This window comes from Lycium barbarum, chromosome 9, assembly GCF_019175385.1.
Source record: "Lycium barbarum isolate Lr01 chromosome 9, ASM1917538v2, whole genome shotgun sequence".
NCBI classification, from domain to species: Eukaryota; Viridiplantae; Streptophyta; class Magnoliopsida; order Solanales; family Solanaceae; genus Lycium; species Lycium barbarum.
In genome coordinates this window covers 5,082,512-5,102,080 of record NC_083345.1, presented here as the reverse complement: position 1 = coordinate 5,102,080, position 19,569 = coordinate 5,082,512, and the positions used below count along the sequence as shown (strand labels likewise).

The 19,569-nt window shown below is 39.0% G+C and overlaps 1 long non-coding RNA gene across 1 annotated transcript; it reads right to left on the bottom strand.

The window, feature by feature from the left end:
* Positions 1–16,335: 16,335 nt before the first annotated feature.
* On the bottom strand, positions 16,336–19,163 carry LOC132610459 (uncharacterized). The gene is made up of 2 exons (XR_009571160.1): positions 18,805–19,163; positions 16,336–16,640 (listed from the first exon to the last, which is right to left on the bottom strand). It is a non-coding gene; the product is annotated as an uncharacterized LOC132610459 (long non-coding RNA).
* Positions 19,164–19,569: the final 406 nt, after the last annotated feature.

Below are 19,569 nucleotides of genomic sequence, written 5' to 3'. Positions count from 1 at the left end.
ACTCTAATTCGGAGCCTAAAGAGTATAAAAATACACGGTATAAACTAAAAGGGCATCATCAAAAATTTATATACCAAAAAGAGTATAACGTGGACTGATCCACGTTATACCCCAAAAAACCTTTTCCGTTGTCAGAAGCCATCAATGAAAAATTTTAAAAAAAAATTGTATAACGTGGACTGATCCACGTTATACAATTTTTTTCCCGTTTTACAAATACTTGGTAAGACGTTGCCTCTATCTAAATCATATTCGGTTGTGGCTAATATGCCTCATCACCCAACGGTGAAAATTTTTCACTGTACGTTTGCTGGTAAAATCTGCATTTATAGTACTTGCTAACATAGGTCTTTGGTTGAATTCCGCGAATATCACAAAATTTAATTGCATGTGAACATGGCATATGGTAGTTTCTCCACTTTCCACACGAACATTTTTTTGCTTCGGCGGAGACTTTATGGATATTTCCGCTCTTATCTTCGTGTGTAAATGTCAGAATCTCAAAGACCCCTTCAGTTGCATTGTATTGCTGCATGTCAGTATGCTTTAGGGACCTCTCCCAGTATTCGTCAAACTTATTTTCAACTACGCGTGGCCAAAAATTTTTATCCGCAATCAACAAATCAGCAAGGGTGCTTCTCTTAACAAACCGATCAACAGGATTTTTAAACGTATAACGGACCATGGCAGTAACGGGCAATCCACGAGCTTTCTTCAATAAATCGTTGTAAGACTGGGAGACATTCGTTGTCATAGCCCCCCATCTATGACCGTTGTCCTTATGCAATGTCCATTTCTCTTCCGGAAGAGCTTTTAACCACAGATACGTTGGAGGTGACATTGTTTTGATTTGTTCTATCCTCATTTTATACTTCTTCTTTTGGTGCTCTGTAGCCGCCAACCACATTAGCTTCTCAAGGTCACTGCTGAGGAACTTTTTATTGAAGTTGCTTTTCAAATGCCGAACGCAAACCCTGATTGACGGTTGTAATCAATCATGTGTTTGGACACATTGCAAGATGCCCTGATGACGGTTAGAAATAAGTGCAATTCCTTGTCTCTCACGAACAATATGTCTCCACAACAACACAAGGAACCACATCCAAGACTCAAAGTTCTCACGTGTAACAATAGCATATGCAAATGGAAAAATGTTATTGTTCGCATCAATTCCAACATCAATTAGCAGTTTCATCTCATACTTACCGTACAGATGAGTATCGTCTATTGAGATGACAGGCCTGCAACTTTTGAATCCATCGATGCTTGGTTTATAAGCCCATAACAAAAACTTGAAGATGTGTTCACCTTGCATTGTAGTTTATTGATGCTCCCACTCAACAACGGTCCCCGGATTGAAATATTTTAAGGCAGCCATGTATCGGGGCAATGTCTTGATAGAGGTTTCAAAATCACCAAATACCATTTCAATAGCTTTCTTACGCCCCTTTTGTGCTTTTCTATAACTAGGAGTAAACAAATGCAATCCTTTTATTTTTTGCTGAACTGACTTAATACTAATGTATGGATCGACCATAATGTATGGTATCAACGTAGTAGCAATTAGGTTACTGTTCAAATTGGAATGATCCTTTCTGTAATCATCAGTGAGACAACTCTGGTGGAGAATCGCTTTGCCTGCCTTCCACATACCACTTGAAATTTCTCTAAAACGGATCATCCACTCATATCCAACATATGACGCTTGCAAATAACCCTCCAGAATTTACCTTTGGACTGATCACAAATGAACTCTTTCTTTTCTTTGAGACAATATTGTCTCACTGCGCCTTTCATTTCCTGCTTGTTCTGAAATAACATACCTAATTGCATAATACAAGGAAAATTATCAACCCCTTAAAAATGGGCCAACAAATAAAAAGAATATTCATTGCCAGCATACTAACCTGATCTGATAAATTTAGATTTTTTACAATCCCAAAGGGCAGATCGAACTTGACCGTCATCTCTCATGAAGGCAAAATCATTCGCGCCTTTTTCTGTGTTGTCCAAATATGGAATCGCATTAGAATGGTAGCTAACGTTACCATCACTTGGAGTAGTAATGTCTTCATAAGAATGGCCATCACCATCAGATGAGAGATCATCGTCTGTTTGTGTGTGATCTAATGGGATATCACTATCTGACTCATGGGAGTGATCATTAGCTACATCATTATTGCTCACAATTTGTGTGAGCTGAGTTAATATGGAGGTTTCTTCAAAATCGTTACACCAACAAATATAGGAAAATTCAAGGGGTTCAAATCTCAGAAACAATTAGTTAGAAGTCTCCTAGTTTAAGCGAAAAAAACATCTTTATATTTACCTTTCTGTAAATGACTCCACGTGAGTAGGGCGATATCGAACTATATTCCCGCCACCTAATTCACTTGTATCTGGAGCACTACTCGGTTCAGGAATATCACAGCTCTGCATAGTCTAACGAAAGTTATGTGACTGGCTACCAACTCCTACCATTGTTTTCTGTTGAAGTGTACCTCTTTGAAGCCCAATATTCATAGCGGGAAGATACGTAGTAATATCAAACTCATCGTCAGTGGGTGCTTCAACATTAGTAGAGCGTTCAACAGTTGCATACATGTCAAGTGTCGCTATACTGATATGATTGCTAAATATATCAGGACTTTGAAGAAATAACGATAAGGAGTCATCGTCCGAAATAAGAGTTTCCTCGTAAATGGGAAATCCCCTAGCCGTAATTGATGTTGGATATCGTCCAGTGATAACCACTGAAAGGTTAGGATCATATATGGCCATTTTGCTTATGAAAACACGTTGTAGACGATCGTATTTGAGGGAAATTGGAAACCTTTGTACGGCTCCCGGACGACGGTTATATCTCACTGAACCTTCTTCGTACACAACTTCGCCACCCCAATATAAATTAACTCTTACATAATTTTCCGCCATATTATTTCAACAGAATACAAAAGTAAAAATTAATGGAGAGTGCAAGAGAGAAGTTGAGAATTCGTCAAAAATGATATCTACGATAGAGAAGTGGAGAATTCAGGGAGATATGCAGAATACAAATCTTAACTAGTATATAAAACAAATGATTCACGGACCTTTGAATGTCATAATGCTGATGTTGAAAAAATATATTTACTGTTTGATTTTACGCAAAACACGCTTGATTTGACGATTGCATGGCAGATTCGACGACTGCATGCATTGTGCGATTTTACACTAAAGATTTTACAAATTATTGATCGTTTTTGCTTTTACAGCTGCATGCGTGATTTGACGACTGCAACGATTCTCTGGCGTAAAATTTTTTTCAAGAATATATTATTGCAAGAATCAATTACCAATCAACAAAATTTTATTGTTGCAAAACGTTGGCCTGGCCAACGTTCTACAACAATTCATATTTTGGAGAAAAACGTTGGCTGCCAACGTTTTTGCAACAAAACATGACCAACATTTTGCAACAATAAAAGTTTGTTGGAAACATTGGCCGGCCAACGTTTTGCAACAATGCATATTTTGTTGTAAAAACGTTGGCAGCCAACATTTTTCCTCCAAAATATGAATTGTTGTAAAACGTTAGCAGGCCAACGTTTTACAACAATAAAATTTTGTTGATTGGTAATAGATTCTTGAAATTTTTTTTACGCTAGAGAATCGTTGCAGTCGTCAAATCACACATGCAGCTGTAAAAGCAAAAACGATCAATAATTTGTAAAATTTTGTTGTAAAACGTTGGCCAACGTTTTGCAACAATGCATATTTTGTTTCAAAAACGGCTGCTAACGTTTTTGCAACAAAATAATGACACATTAAAAAAATATAGTCTCTAAAAAATGAAATCAACCTAATTCTATACAGTCAGAAAATGCAACTTTTTTCAAACAGGTGGACCCCAGCATCATCAAATCAACTTTTTTACAATTCATCCACAGTAGCAAAAAGACACTTGGCAAATAAAAACAGAAACGTGTCCATCTTTTTCCAATTGAATAAAATTTAAATAAACAATAAAGTTACCAACTATATAATAAAAATGTAATTTTTACAGTCTCCCCCCCCCCCCCCCCCCGTGCCACACCGAGTTTGTCGGCGCTCTCGTTTTGATCTACGTTGGTGAACCTCCTCTTGTATCGCGCCTGCATCCTGTAAATGCCATACTTTGATAAATTTATCATTTTTGTATGATAAATTTTCTTAGCAATTACTTTGATTGTGTACGTAAAATCGGGCAGCATCTCCCCTGTAACAAGGACTTCCTCTAATACCATATACCAAGACAAAACACCACATAACAACCACAAGTCTCCAAAAATTTTGAATTAAAAGCTAACCTGTGGCTCTAAAGTCTGTACATCCGACACAGAAATGTGTGAGGATCTAGCATCAAATGCCATGGGAGACTATGCAAAATAAAGTAGTCATTACATTAAACAAGATACAAGCTATTTGACTGGTTAGAATACTCACGTCGGTAAAACTCAGTCTCCTCCCAATTGAAGAGCTCTGTCCAGTGAATGCAGGTAAAGGCCCCTCAGTCATCCCATAAGAGCTGCTTGTATGAACACCAAACTGCTTGCCTGAAAAGGCCCCTCACTTCTGATTACCGCTGGTGATTGAACCTCGGGAGCAAACGTCGATGAGCTGGACATAAAATCTATTATTGGGTAATATGCATCATCAGCTGCAGGCATCGTTGAGCTGGGCATATCTTGATCAAAACGAACTTCTTCCTCATCAACCAACTGGTGATCCACGGGACCTCGACCCCGTCCGTTACCTAATTGGCATCCTCTACCATGCGCCGCAGGTGTTGGTACATTAGGACGTTGATGACGAGGCACTTGCACAGTAGGTGGCTCAACATACTCTGCCGGTGGTGTATAATTGGGAGCGAAGCTCAACATTGTCCCCAGAGAGGCAGCAGCCATGGACTCTGTATTAATGTGGCTAAACATCTTTGCTATTTCCTTCACTTCATCAGAGTAGGTTGGATCTTGGATAGTCTGCTGAGCCAACCTGTACGATTTTTGATGTCCTAAAGCCTAAAAAAAAAAAAATGCAAGATTTGATAGTGGTCTAAGACACATATAAAGACATCAAACATCTAATGGAATGTAATGTACGTACCAGTGCCTTATGCCTGCCTGCCATGTGTTGGTATCCTCTATTCACTGTATGCGCAGGATTTCCTATGAAAGTGGGCGAGTGACGTCGATACCAACAAAAATACTCTGATAATGACTCTGGGTCTTGAGTTTCATACTCGGCCAAAATTACCCTTTGTCGACGATTTTCCCACAAAAAGTCCGTTTCTGCAAAATTTTGTTGATCTTCCACTTTTATAGCATACCGCTTGTCACGTTTGTAATGAAAAGGATCAATCTCAGCACATGGACCCGGAATATGTTGCTTCCTACCGAACTGTCTGAGAACGCGGTCTACCATGTGCCACTCTCGATAGATCCCACAAATAAGGGGAACTTGCGCCATCCAAATATCTCGGCCACGCAGACACCACTCAGGGAGTCTATTAATGATGTCCTCTGAATAAGGCTGCCACACAAACTACGATAGAAAGAACATAAAAATTACATGATAATAAAATAAATAAATTACACATAAGCGTAACTATTATATCAAAACGCCATTAACAACCATAATTATGATAAGATACCTGGCCATCTATTAGGTTGTCCAATACATCCCTACATATGGGTAGCACATCACGTGCCTCATTTTCGCAGGATTTACGATGAGTCCACTTTCGTGCAAGAGCCGTGTGTGGCGGAAGAGCCCTGCATGGTGGCTGCATCGGTATAATGCGCTCCCAAGTCCAAATCTATATTAAAAAATTAAAATAAATACATAAAAATCTTATAACTATCAAATAGGACAACCAAATAAAGTTATATAATTTTAAAGGTCACGTACCTGTAATAAGGAAATGAATCCACACACATCCTTATTAGCTTTCCTCAACGAAGCGCGGCATAAACAAGTATACAAATATGACAATGCAGTCGCTCCCCAAGCTTGTCTACTCATTGCTCTAAGGTCACGTATGTCAAGCAAATAGTCTAAATTAAGTAAGTCACCGGACTTATTCGAAAATATCGTGCCGCCACAAAGCCATAGCAAGTACAACCTAATCCGCTGTTGCACATCAATTTCTGGGGTCTGATTTGTAATGTCATCTAAGCCTCTAATATATTCAATTAAGTTATGTACTTTTAACCTACTAACACCATTAAATCCAGACCGGGTGCCCAACCAGTAAGCTCATGGATCAATTGTTGCAACCCAAAAATATCTATATTTCTAGCATTAAGATCATTCAAGGGATTACTATCAACAACCAAGCCAAACATGACCTCAATATCTTGTAATGTGATGGTCGCCTCACCTGTACGCAGATGAAAGGTGTGTGTCTCAGGACACCATCTCTCTATAAGTGCAGTGATGACTGCCCAATCATATGATACGTTCTTGATCTACCTCCGAAACCTAAATCCATCTTTTTAAATGGCTAATGCCTAGATTAGGTCTTAAAAAAAAGGTTGTCCATAGAAAGAATTAACTCCACATCCTACCTCTACTACTCCCCTAAATCCACACAGGACAAAGTAGTCAAGGATGCGAGGATGAAAAGGATGACGCCTCACGTGCTTCCATAATTCGGTATCCGCGTGGCGAGAAAACAGGCATTCGGTCGGTCCTCTCAAGGAACCATCCCACACAGCCTCTGATCGATGCTTCTCCTGGAGTGTTAACACATCGTACACTTCTGGCCCCGGATGTACGCATACCCGTGGAAACTCCATACCTTATATAAAAAAAAATGAAGTGCACATCAAGCCAACTTCCATACGCCTTATTTAGAAACCACTGATAGTGGACCACATTAATACCTATACGGTATAGACAAAATAATTGTCCACCCACTTAGACTTAGGTCCCATATAATAAAGCATTATCATGACATTTTAAGTTGTATTTTTTTTGGGCTACTGAGGCATCGATTAAGTTTCACTTTTCTGGCTATATAAATATCACATTAAAGGTACAATGAAATATATTGTATAACAATCCATAACAAAATATATTGTATAACGTGGAACTGTCCACGTTTCACAATTATATATTGTAAAACATGGATTGATCCACATTATACAATATATTTTATATAACGTGGATCATTCCACGTTTTACAAATATCCACAAAAATAACAGCAACATAACAATCCATAACAAAATATATTGTTTAGTTATTCAGATCTTTTATATAGCAATCCACAAAAATAACAGCAACATAACAACAAATTTCTTCAAAAGTGTTACTAAACAAATCGGACTTTTTATATAATAATGCTTCTAACAATCATATCTTAAGTTCAAATTAAATAACACAAATAATACAAACATATATCTTATTAAAATAACACAAACGTATTAAAATAACACAAATAAAAAATAACAATTAAGATATATAAGACAAACAGATCTACATCTACTATAAATATACAATATTATATGAGTTAGAAAAAATACCTTAATTTAAATAGCAATAAAAGATAAAGATGAAGAAGTTGCTCCAAAAATTAGATTGTAATGCAGGTTTTAAAAAGAAAATAAATGGAGAGGTAGAGGTTCTGTAAGTTTTTTTAATGGAGGAAGCGGTGGAGGAGACTGAACATTTTAGGGCATAAAGATGAAGAGTCGTGGACAGTCCACGTTATAAATATAAATTGTATAGCGTGGACTGATCCACGTTATACAATATATTTTGTATAACGTGGATCAGTCCACGTTTTACAAAATATATTTGTAAAACCTGGACTGATCCACGTTATACAAAATATATTGTATAACGTGGACTGATCCACGTTATACAATTTAAAAAAAAAAATCGTTGATGGCTTCTGATAACGGAAAAAGTTTTTTGGGGTATAACGTGGATCAGTCCACGTTATACCCCTTTTAGTATATAAATTTTTGATGATGCATTTTTAGTTTATATCGTGTATTTTTATACCCTTTAGGCTCTGGCTCCCTCTGGCGGACTCCTACATCGCAAGCAAGTCACCAAACCTCATTAGCTAGATATTTGGTTTGCAGATGACAATTTGAGTGGTCAGTCAAATAAAAAGATTTTGAATCAAGTTAGAGCTAATGAACTAACTTTAAAACAATAAGGGATGGGCCTAAATCTTTCTGCCATTGTAGAAAAATCATCCATTATTTTTTTATTATATTATCATTTGATCATTAAAGAACACATTGTTGAGGATTAGACAATTTCCCTTTATTTTAACCATACATGATATAAGGGACTTCAAGAATTCTCTCAGTTAGAACAATAATTTTGATGAGACAGTCATTCACTGTGAGGTTTTGAAGCAGGTGACCTGAAGAGTGAGAAAAGATTTAAAAGGATCATTTATACTATTTACCCCGAATTTAGGTAATCAATTGAATTTGTACATGAGGTATAGGATATGTGGATGAGCTTTAATCTATTTGATTGGAAGAAAATGGATATGGATATGCTATGAGCAAGTGAATAATAATCGATGGTTTGCACTAAATGTATATTATTTAATTGAATAAAGCTAAAGAAGAACACACTAAATCTAGACCAAAATCAGAGAATGAGGGGGAGAAATTTTATATATTTTGCTATTATAATGTTCTAGATCTGAAGAAGTCAACCCTTGAAAGTAGGGTAATGCTCCCTATTTATAGTTTTGCCTTGTGGGCCTCATACAACATAAAACCCTTTTGAATAAAAAAACCCTAAAAAGATAAGGTTGTCGTACGGTTTGACACCCGTACGATAGGCAGTACAATGTGACAGAACGGTTTTGACGCGTGGCAATTGTGTAACGGATCATCGGTCACAATCAACTCGGCTATGGAGAAACCGGTCCAAACGATTTCCTTCGCTTTCTTCGAATCAAGCACTTCTACGGTCCGAAAGAAAGTCTTCATGCTTGCGCTTGTTTCTTTCTAGCATATGTCCAATTTTTACCGTATACAGATAATCCCCACACTTTTCAGACCGTAGTTTTATCGGAGTAACGGGAAGTGGATGAATCAAGAAACCGGTGGTTCCATATGCTCGTTATTATCTTTTCATTTTGGCGGGAACAGTTGCATCACGTCCCTCTGTCATCAGTCACGTGTCTCATCCCGGATGGTAAGCTCTAACAACCGCTGTAACGCGCGTCGTTTCAAGTCACTTCTCATTAATTGTGGGACACGTGGCATTCCCCGATTGGCTGGGATCTGTAACTGCCTCGATCCCCATATCTAGATAATACCTTCCACCTCTTCATTTTTCCATTTTACGTCTTCATTTCACTTCTCTATTTCATTTCTTCACTTCATCACTTCTAATCATCCTCCATCTCATATTTCTTGCTAATTCAACCGTTTTATCCCCTTGGAATGAAGTTCATCGCTTCATTCATATACCCTATTCCGGGCACTACGGTCGAAATTCGACAAAGGCAACAAGGTCACAATGAATCGAGCCAAAATCTTTAAACACCCTCTAATGGGGACTGCTACATCAAAATTTGCTAAGGCTGGGATTCCGGTGTCCGAACCTAATCTATGATAAGTGAATAGCCGAAAAATACCGGCCCTAAAAAATGCCTAACGTGATTTGGAGACGTTTGAATTCACAAAGCATTAGATAAGTCCCACGGGAAAACCATTCGGTCAAATTCCCGGACAAAACGTACCGGACAAAGAAAAAAGCCAATAATTAGGCACAGTTCGAAAACGGACCGACAATTCGGGAAATAGTTATAAGCATTCAAGTAAAAGAATAATGAAAATCAGGAAAAATGCATGTTCCATTTATATAAGGTTTTTACACCAGAAACCCCTACGAAGTCGAAAAACAACGCGGAGTGTTCGGACGTTGTCCGCTCGGAGTCGTCGGAGTCAGTATCGAGGGCTCTCTTAGCTTCTTCCTCGACCCTTTTAGTTTCGAGTATCAAGGCCGGGAGATCCTCAAAGCCATGCTCGGCTTGCTCAAGGGTGACCCTCCGAAACTTCCACCGTTCAAACTCCACCGCAATCGTGGTATGAGCCTCGGCAGCCTCCACACTCCTAAGGGCTTCTGCCAAATCGGCCTTAGCCTGAGCTAGCTTGGCCACTAGTTCATCTTGCTCTTCTTCAAAGACTCTTTGGATTTGCGTGGCCGACTCGAGCTCGGCTTGGAGAAGGTCATTAGCCTCGGCCGTCTCCTCGAGTTCGGTTTTCAGCTCGCCACATATTCGGGCCCTCTTCTCGTCTTTTTGCTCGAACACCTTCATTCTCTCCTTGTACTTAGCACTCTCGGATTCAAGCAGCCAATGCTTTTCGGCCATGTTCACGGCATCAGACTTGACTGAGTCAAGCTCCCCCCGGAGTTGAGAGATAGTGGTTTCGAGCTCACCAAGCCTCGAAGAAAAACGAGCGTTATCTTGACTAAGGCCGACTTTGTCCGCTTCTAGAAGCCGATTCTTCTCGACCATCTCGGCCAACTCGTTCTATAATCGAAGGTTTTCGGCCTTTGTCGCGTCTAGCTCGGGTTGAAGGTTGGAAAGGGCAACAGCTCGGTTCAATTCATCCTCCTTACCCGCAAAAGGTGCTGGAACTTCTTCGTTTCTCGACCTTGGGCATCTAGCTGGCCCTTAAGATCGTCAACTTCTTGCTGAGCGCGGACGAAGGCTTCGTTAACAAGAACCACACTCTGTAAAAGAAACAAGAAGTTAAAACTCGGATAAACGAGCAACTAAAATTTCCAATGAATTATGTAAGGATGGCTGACCAACTTACTCGATTGCCCGCGTGCATGCCCTCGTTAATGAGACACTGGCAGGGGACTCCGCTCATCTTCCGTTTGTCCGAGTCCGATACGAGGGGCCTCAAGTAGCTTGGTACTCCCACCGGACGAGATAAAAAACTGCAGTCCTCAAGGACCGTAATCACGGCTGACCATGTCCTCCTAGGTTCCACACTTAGAGCCGGGAAGATGCGTACCAGGCTATCCCTAGCACCAGTCTCGGTGGACCGGCTAGCCGCCCTCGTGACTCGAGGGATAGGGAGATGTCCAAAACCGGCAGCTTCCCCGGTAGCAGGAGGAGTATCAGAGAACATGTCATTTAAATTATCCGACCTTAAAGCTGGAGTTGATGAACCCGGAGCGGCCTCAACAGCCTCGGTAGAGGCAGAGATCTCGGAAGTTGCACCAGTCTCATAGCCGGGCAGTGGGCCCACATCCACTGGAACTTCGATCTCAGGGACCGGCTCAGCCCTCTGATCAGCTTCGACTGCTGGCGCATGCCCGGACCTTCTGGTCCTTCGCAGAGGGGTTTCCTCGGATGAACCATCACCTGAAATATTAACAAATTCAATCGACCTTAGAGGAGTTGGGTAATGAACTTCTTCCCCACCAGTGTGCAAAGCCGCAGCTGACGGTCCTTCCCCGGCTGAAGGAAGTGATGAAATGGTGGTACCTTACTCTGGAATAGAAGCAACGGAAGGGGTCACACCGATCCTCCGAATGAGGAGCTCGGGCTCTTAGAGTTCGAATGATGCTCCTCACCCTCTTCTTCGGTTTCTGCCCTTTGTCCGAGGGCTTTTTTTCTCTTGTTGGCGGCAGCAATGATACGGGATGTACCCGCTGAATCGAACTCGGGTGTCGATGCAGCGTGTTCAGTTGCTGGCTCCGGTCTTGGGTTCACCGAGCCCTTGGGTAAACCTGAATATCAAAGATGTTACGAAAGGGAAAGGTAGAAAATGCAATGAATACCGATAGAAACAAAGTATTACCGTGGTTTTGAGCGACTCATTGGCCACGCGATAGGAGTCCCCATGTTCGTGCTTCGTAGGTGTGTTGGCTAAGGAGAGCACTATCCCATTCATTGATGTTCCAGACAACCGGAGGTATCCACGCCACGGCTGGTATAAAGAAGGGGACAAGTAGTGACAATGTGAAAGGACTAGTGTTTGACAAAGCATTCAAAAGCAATTATTAAAAGAACTGAGACTTGCGATTATCATTCCACCTCTCTGCGAAGGGCATGTAGTTGGTCGGAATAATGTCTGCGGTCCTCACCCGGATGTAACGCTCCAGCCAACCCCGGTCTCTATCTTCATCCATCTTCGAAAAGATTGGGTTCAGGCTTCGCTTAGTGAGCTTTATTACACCCCTTCAGAACAACCTCGGGGAGTATAATCGGATGAAGTGGGCCAGCATGAACTCCTTTTTCAAGTTATTGGCCAACAGCCGAAGGCAAGCCACGGTCCTCCAGACAATCGGACCAATCTGGGCCAGGGTTACATTGTAAGTCTGGCACATATCTAAAATAATCGGGTCGATCGTGGGGTCGAGCTTGAGTGTGAAAGGATAGGTGTAAACGTATAAGAAGCCCTCCCGATGGTCGGTGATTGATTCATCAGGTCTAGGGGCAAAAACTTGTACCGGACGGTTATCCCATCTGCAATTAGCTCGGACTAGATCAAGTTTGTCCTCGGTAATGGACGAGGGGTACCGTCTTACATCAAACCCCCTATCGGAAACCAGAGAAGGTTTCTCAACCTCGAAATCCTTGTTATAGTTGGGTTTGGACGGTACAATGTCCAAAGCAGTGGGCTCAAAGGCGATTTTTCCCTTGGGTTGAGAAGTTGGCTCGGTTCCTTGAGAAGAAACTGAGGGAACATCATGGGAGGTGGTTTCGGTGTTAGCAGACATTTGGAAATTATGAAAAAGGAGATTTGGCGAATTCGAAAAAAAAGTTAAAAAATAGGAGTAAGGGAGCAGTCAAGAAAAAAATTCAAAATGGCAAGAGTAAGAAGAAAAAGAAGCAGCACTTTCTAAACAAAAACATCTAATGAAGAAGTTAGTGGAGCTGGTTTCCTTTCACGCAATATAAGCAATGAATCAAAGGGGATAAAACGGTTGAATCAGCAAGAAATATGAGATCGTTTGGAAAGTGTGGGGACTATCTGTATACGGTAAAACTTGGACATGTGCTAGATCGGTGAGACCAGAGATCGAGGGAAGAAAGAAACAAGCACAAGCATGAAGACTTTCTTTCGGACCGGAGAAGTGCTTGATTCGAAGAAAGGGAAGGAAATCGTTTGGTCCGGTTTCTCCATAGCCGAGTTGATCGTGGCCGTTGATCCGGTTGTTCGTGGCCGTTGGTCCGGGTGATCCGTTACACAATTGCCACGGGTCAAGACCGTTTTGCCACATTGTACTGCCTATCGTACGGTTGTCAGATCGTACGACAACCTTATCCTTTTAGGGTTTTTCTTTATTCAAAAGGGTTTTATGTTGTATGAGGCGCACAAGGCAAAACTATAAAAAGGAGCATTACCCTACTTTCAAGGGTTGGCTTCTTTAGATCTAGAACATTGTAATAGCAAAATATATAAAATCTCCCCCTCTCATTCTCTGATTTAGGTCCGGATTTAGTGTGTTCTTTAGCTTTATTCAATTAAACAATACTCATACATTATTTAATACATATATTTAGTGCAAACCATCGATTATTATTCACTTGCTCATAGCATATCCATTTTCTTCCAATCAAATAGATTAAAGCTCATCCACATATCCTACACCTCATTTACAAATTCAATTGATTACCTAAATTCGTGGTAAATATATACCAGACTGAATTTTGAGTAGAGAGAGAAGATTTAAAAGGATCTTAAGCGTATACTTCGTTTCTGGTTTAGCAAGCTAGTGCTTTGATATTGCATACAGTAGTACTTGATCTGGCGGCTTTCCCCTGTTAATGTGTGGGAGTTGCTTTCAAATGGGGATAAGACTATAGTTAACTTCCTTTATCTCTGGGGTGCTGTGAAATGACAATAATAAAAAATATTATCACAAATGTAGGTAAATAATTCTAATGTCTTTCCACGTATTTCTAGTGGTATGGTATTGGCAGGGATTTGTGATATTCTCAACTGGAGAAAGATATCTTTGTAAGCATATCCAGCTAGTTTATAAAACACCCTCACAAATATATGTATTGCATCCGATTGACTTTTAAAGCTACAAAGCCGAATAGGTAGAGTTTTGGGATTAGGATGCATCTTATATGTACGTCCAAATCTTATAACGCAATAAAATTTTGCATACATATGTGACCATTGTAAATCCAAATATTCCTCCTAACTTTTTTACCGGATTGTGCGATTAATAAGTTAGGCTCAACACATCAAATATATGCAAAACTTCGGATTGTCGTTTTACTGGTTGAAAAGTGATTGAAGTAAGTCTTTATTTGAAGACTTGTTGTCATTAGCTTTAAGTTATTTATGATTTAAAGTTTTGTGTTATTTTTAAATTAATGCGTAATTTTATTTCGAATAAGTCATGATTTTTTTAATTAATTTTTGATGTCACACTATAAACGATAATAAATATTAAGATAATATTTATAAAGAGATACGCAAAAAATATGTAGTATTTAGTTAAACTGTACAACTTAATTGCATATACACTATCGTGAATGGGTCTCATATGTGGTATGCCTGAGACTGTCTTTAGGCCTAAGGCTCATACCACCGCCATCGTCTCCATCCCCCTTTTTTCTCTTAATAGGACGGCGCTCTCAGCCATGATCATCCCTCGCCCTTCTGTATAACGTGCTTTTTTTTTTTTGATCTAGTCCTGCTGGTACGCTCGAAATCTCAGGTTGATATGATTCTGGAGACGAGACCTCATCCTCGTCGGGAGATGCCATCGCAGGCGTCGAAGGATGAAGCTGAAAAATATATAAAAATTAGTACCAATTCTTATTTATATTGAATACATCAACTGTTTGTTAAATAATCAAACCTGTGTAACGACGGGTGCCTCAGTAAGCTGATGAGTGAGCTCTTGAGATGGGTCTGGTGCAGAATATGAAGTAGTCTCATGGACGAGAGGTTGAAGCTGGAGCGGTGTGTTGTTCGAGGTCCAAATAAAGGTTCAAAAATCGTGGGTAAAACTATTTAACTTTACACTATTAATTTAATTAAACGTCTTTTCTACTTGTTTCACCAATTTGTAACTATATTTTATGAAGCTATTTACATGGATGTCGTACGCTGCTATTTTGGATGGGTTGCCGGCCTTTTGCAGGGTTGGTCAGGCCGTGTAAATTGTAATGAGATATTGAACATCCCTTCACATAATAGAAAAAAAATAGTTCAAAGGTGGTCATCGCTGTTGTGGAAGGCGAAGTCCGACTTTTGCATGATTATGTCATAGAGGAAAATAAAGTTTGAGGACTCGCTGACATAATCTAAAGTAAGGTGATGGAGTGAAAGATCATTGAAAAGATTGAAGAACTAACAGTCCGGTCGCTAGTTATTGGTTCGATTATGGCGAGCCCAATTGTTATTGCTAATGACCATAATCCTAATGGTCGTTACTTCATACTGTTCGTTGAGAGGTTGTGCTATTTGAAAGATGTCGTACATATGTCGAGGCTCGCAAAGAGAAAGTCCATCAGAGATAACAATCCCAAGAATATGTACATGGAATATCGTCAATGGAGTATGCATTGATTTCTTTGATTACTATAGAAGAATCTTTCAATAGATTGCTTTAGACCTCTTGACAATACTCTCGTGATTATCTTTATGGGAACCCATGTGTTATAGTCCTCCATGGTGCTGATGGTAAAACACACCTATATAAATTTTGATTCGTAAAAATTGTAATGAGATATTGAACATCCCTTCACATAATAGAAAAAAAAAAGTCAAAAAGGAGACACACGACAGTTCAAAGGTGGTCATGGCTATTGTGGAAGGAGAAGTCCGATTTTTGCATGATTATTTGATAGAGGAAAACAAAGTTTGAGGACTCGCTGACATAATCTAAAGTAAGGTGATGGAGTGAAAGATCATTGAAAAGGTTGAAGAACTAACAACCCGGTCGCTAGTTATTGGTTCGTTTATGGCGAGCCCAATTGTTATTGCTAATGACCATATATAATCCTAATGGTCATGACTTCTTACTGTTCGTTGAGATGTTGTGCCATTTGAAAGATGTATGTACATATGTCGAGGCTCATAAAGAGAAAATCCATCAGAGATTACGATCCCAAGAACATGTACATGGAAGATCGTCAATGGAGTATGCATTGGTTTCTTTGATTACTATAGAAGAATCTTTCAATAGATTACTTTAGACCTCTTGACAATACTCTCGTGATTATCTTTATGGGAACCCATGTTTTAGAGTCCTCTATGGTGCTGATAATACTCTCGTGAATATCTTTATGGGAACCCATGTGTTAGAGTCCTCTATGGTGCTGATGGTAAAACACACCTGTATGATTTTAAGGTCGACATATAGTTTGTAGCTAGTCGCAAAAAATTAAAGATAAACTTTTATAACTTTACATATTGGCTTCTTCGTGTATCATGCTTATGGCGCTACCAACAGCAGTTGCACCTCCATCTCGTACATCTGAGGCTTTGCATGTACCTCATGATGTCCAATGCATTGACTTGATCAATAATCTTAGGGAGTCGTCCTGGGAATACTCCATGTGGCTTTATAAACCTCCTTTCTTTTGAAGCACCAATAAAAAAAGTGTTCTTTGTTGGCATTATGTCAAGGATCATGATGCAACATCCTGCACATAGTAAAAGTTTCTTCAAACATCTGGAAATTAGACACGATTGAGAGACACAAAAAATTAACGCAGAGAGTTGATCCTGCTTCTACGTTTTGGGAGACTTAATATCGTAAGGATAAAGCCGGTCAAACAAACAATTCCTAACAAATTGCTTGGGGAAGCACAATGTATTCAAGAAATTTTCTGCATCATGGCCGGTTCGGCACTGTGACATTTGATAGGTTTGAGTCGGTGTTCCCGGTGCCCATATCCTTCATTTACAGGGATTTGATTGAAGAAATTATCAAAGAAGCTTCCAGTAACACGTGTTTCATTGATGATGATGATGATAGAAGCACATTGATTTACGTTAACCAATATCTTTAGGAAGAGCCTCGTTCTTTTGATCATGTGATGTTTACTGGACACATTTTGGAGTCCCTTCGCCCCTCCACGCGCGCGCGCACATATATATATATATATATATAAGAGTAGCTTGTACCTGTTGTCATGGAAATTATTTGTTGTCACTTTTATTCAACTATTGAAAGCCTAAAGTTGGTTCAATTCCAAGTTTTGAATAGTTTGCCTATGCCAACACACACACACAGAGAGAGAGTAAACTTATTAAAATTATGCACCAAGATTTTCATTGACTTTGTATTGTTTTGTCGCACTGGCAGCACTGTGTTGCTTGCGGCTGTCACACCCCTTTTTTTGGGTTTTTCCATTTGAAGTGACGGTTTTGAATAGGGATTATTTATTTACAGAGTCGTCACCTGGAATTGAGTTTTGGTGTTCCAAGTCACCTTATGAATCCCTAATCAAAAGGAAATGACTCTTTTATTATGGTCCGCGAAAACAAAAGACCGGGTAAGGAATTCTGTTGACCGGGGAGAAGGTGTTAGGCATTCCTCGAGTCCCGTGGTTCTAGCACGGTCGCTTTATCGACTTATACTTAGCTTAAATTAATCTTTGAATATATTATGTATTTGAGCCTTGATTTGCTCGTACTTTTATTATTGAACATTTATTGGTCTTAAATCGGATGCGTAACCGCATTCCGAATCTTTTAAGCGTCTCAAAGTAAGATGCATAACTGCATTCTTATTCGAAACAAAATTAATTATTAAAACGAGTTCGGCCAAGGTGCGTAACCGCATCCTTGAGTTATAAAAAAAACGTCTCGAAATAAGATGAGTAACCGCATTCTTAATCGAAACAAACGTCTTGAAACCTGCCTAAAGCTCATCTAGCGTTAAAGGCAATTATTTGTCTCTAAAATCCGAGACTTATTATTATTTGGTTATTATTTTTTCGTTTTTAGTCATTTTTCACTCTTCGACAACGGATTTTGAAACATGTTTGCAACCCGTCTCGCTCCCTCACAATTGGTTTTACCACTCTTCTTTTTTATACTTGACAATGGAGTTTGAAATAATTTGCACCCCATCTCGCTCATCTCACATTTAATTAATTAAAGAGGCCTTAAAGATTTATCTAGGCCCGGAATAATCTTTTTACATTTGCGACCAAACCCTCCCCAAGTGTACGTCCACGAAAATTGAAACGTCAAAACAATCACAATAATTACTATTTCACAGATGCCATCTCATCGCCGTAGGACAAGAAGTTAGTCAAAAGAGACCATTTTCATGTAAATGATAAACTGTTTAAGTTTGGAAAAAGGAAAAAAAAAAACTAAGCTTAGCATTCTTAAAGGCCAATGAAGAAACTAATGATGTGTACATGTGACACAAGAATACAAATTCTAAAATGTTAATACACCTTGACAGAATCACATAGCTTACACTCACGTATTGCTAAAAAAAATAAAAAAACGGACCAATCAACTTATTTATGTTCTGACACCTTAATGAAGCAATGGTTCGAAATCATGTACTCTTCCTAGTAATTGTTATCCCTATTCTTCTAATTATGGAAATGCCCCTTTGAAACCAAACAAAGCAACAAAGCTCAAGACTAAGAAAGAGTTAAATAAAATCGGTAAGCTTAACATTGCAATCAACTTAAACATACAACGCACCCAAGATAAACATGATAATAACAAGTATTGACAAACATTTAAATAAACAAAATATCATTCATATTTTCCATAAATTACACAATGCAGAAGATCAAATTTTATGTATTAATCATGAGCAAGGTAGAAAAGATGGACCTTTAAGAGATTTCAACAACTTTGGACTGGAAACCTCGACTTTTCAACCTCGAACCAAAAACTCGAAGAACCTCTCGATTTGCAGCTGATTATTTTCTGGTCCGGTTGATTAGTCTAGGTCTTCTTTTTGGTGCTGCGGCTAGTATGGTGTAGTGAGATTAGTCTATTAGGATGATTTGTGTGTTGGTGTAGTATGCGGCTGATCTCTAGTGTAGGTTTTTTATGGTTTTTCTTTTTGGTAAATTGTGGCTCATGATTTTTAGGTGTGGTGGTTTTTTTCCAGCTGCTAGGTGCGGCCGTGATGTTGTAGTGTAGGGTCTTATTGTCTATCTTTAGCTATTTACAGTGTGTCTAGGTATAGAGTTTTGAGTGTGCTCATTCTTTTCCTTTTTCCCAAAATGTCCATGTGTAAAAAAAAATATCTTAATGGAATATTCCTTCCCAAAATGGATTGTGCTTTTTGTGTGGAAGAGTGGAATTTAGCCAAGTGGCAATATACTATTAGTTCTATTGTTGATTTAATTAATAAAAATACTACTCCTAATTTAAAAGCAAGATTAAAAATACTCAGTTACTCAATACTCTTTTATTACAATCTTTAACTTGGAAATTAACTAAAAATAGATTAAAAAAATGTATATATTTTTTTTTGGGGGAAATTTTCTTTCTTTTATCACAAATGAAAACAAAATTTATTATATTCTAAAATGAGGCTCCTCTTTTTTTTTTTTTTTCAAATTCTATAATAAAAACTTACTAAAAAAA